The sequence below is a fragment of the Bactrocera dorsalis genome, chromosome 4, assembly GCF_023373825.1.
Source record: "Bactrocera dorsalis isolate Fly_Bdor chromosome 4, ASM2337382v1, whole genome shotgun sequence".
Taxonomy (NCBI): domain Eukaryota; kingdom Metazoa; phylum Arthropoda; class Insecta; order Diptera; family Tephritidae; genus Bactrocera; species Bactrocera dorsalis.
This window is the reverse complement of record NC_064306.1, coordinates 66602447-66604505: the sequence shown is the minus strand read 5'-3', so window position 1 is coordinate 66604505 and position 2059 is coordinate 66602447.

Genomic DNA, 2059 nt, shown 5'->3' with positions numbered 1-2059 from the left:
AGCTGCGCCCAGAGACCAACCGGAGGTCGGAGCACACAAAGAGAAGGAGCTTTGCTGCAGAGTTGCCAAATGTGTTGGGAAAAATTTGGTGGAATGATGAGGTAATTTTTTTGCCAACAATTGAATTAGAATGCTGAAAATTTCTAAGATAAATGAAAACTTTTATTGAAGGACAAATTTGAACATTATTTTAATTTTTTATACCTTAACATAAATTTTGATATTTTTGACTTTCTTAACGAAACTTTAAATGAGCTTTGAACAGCACAAATATTTATTTTTATAAAAAAGAAACTAGCTTAATGACAGATACCAAATACCCCTAATACTATTTACTCGAAGTTAAATTTTGGAAGAGAATTTCAGATAAATATATCAATATGAGAAAATATTATATTCCATGAATTTTTTAGCAAAAGCTTTGGTACAATATCAGATATTCTAAGAAAAAGTTTCTTTATTACAAACAAAAAAACAACAAAAAGTTACAAAAAAATTTTAAATAAATATTCAAAAATGCTCTGAAAATTTTAATTTTTAAAATCTTCCAAAATCTTCCACTAATCAAATATTACATTACATGGCAACCCTGAATTTCCACAAGTATATATATTCTCATAGTTATCAACATGCATGTATGTACCCCACTGTTGAGAGCTGCTATTATTCTTGCGAGTTACCTGACCAGTTCCAGCAATAAGCATGTTCAGCTGCTCTCACAACCTCAACGAGACCGGCATTTTCATATCAGCTGCGCGCTAAATAGACTCTCTTCGGCTTCTACTATATGCTTTCTACAATTTCTCAATGCCGCTCATAATCATATGTTTTGTGGGGTAAAGACTAGCTGAGAAAGTATCAACAAGTTGTAAGAGCAAAGCACAGTGTAGTCAAAAGTTGGCTTTTAGATACATAAGTCATAAAGTAATTCGCAGATTTAACATGAATTGCAGTAATAAATGAATCTTAGTTCAAATTTTTACTGGAATCTAGAACATGGGACTACAAGGCGAGAAAAGTTTTTGTTCAATCTGCTTTGAGCTCCACAAGCAGCTTTTGATTAACTTCCTAAATTATACCACACGAAATCAGGGAGCTAGCATCGAATATTAGTCAGCCGTCAAGGTTTAATAGTTAGACGTGAGCCAGTAACGATTTTTCGACTAATGTAATCCGGACATTTTTTTACTTCCTCTGCATTCAATCATTCCTTTGACAGACAATGGCAAACCAGAGTATTCTTGTCAGAATAAAGCTTGCGAACCGATATCCCTTAGATGCTGACTTAAAACTTGTAGAACCCATACTTTTTCGATTAATATTAGGGTACTTATTACAATTGAGAGGAAATCCTCGGTGAAATAGTCACTTACATATACATATATTACTAGTCAGCCAAAAAAAAAATCAAGTTCTTTTACTTATACAAGTCTTGCCTAAAAATTCATATTTTTCCCCAAAATTTCCGTAAATATTTTCAAAAATATGAAAGTTATCCATTACTTTGGACAACACTGTATATTTTTACTAAAAATTTTCCCAAATATATTCAAAACCAAAAAAGTTCCATTACTTTGGACGACACTGTATATTTTTCCTATAAAAATTTCTCAAAATACATATATTCAAAACCAAAGGAGTTCTATTACTTTGGACGACACTGTATATTTTTCCTAAAAAATTTTCTCAAAATATATTCAAAACCAAAAATTTTCCATTACTTTGGACGACACTGTATATTTGAACTAGTTGAACAACTTATTTTACTTACTTTAAAAGCTTCATTAACAGAGCTTTTATCATGGCACATATGTATGCCTATGCTTTGGATTTTTTCAGAGTTCTCTTACCAATCGAAAACAAGAGCTTTTCTAATAATACCTCAAATGAGCTTTAATGATGTACAGGGCGGCAAATCTGACGAACATGATGGCGAAGCCTTGACTCTTGTTTCGTGTTTGGACACAATCAAGCCAGAATGTAACGGCTTATTCCGGTCTTTTGGTACGAGTATAACATTGGCAGGCTTCATACTCAAAATATTAACCAAAAAGGTTAA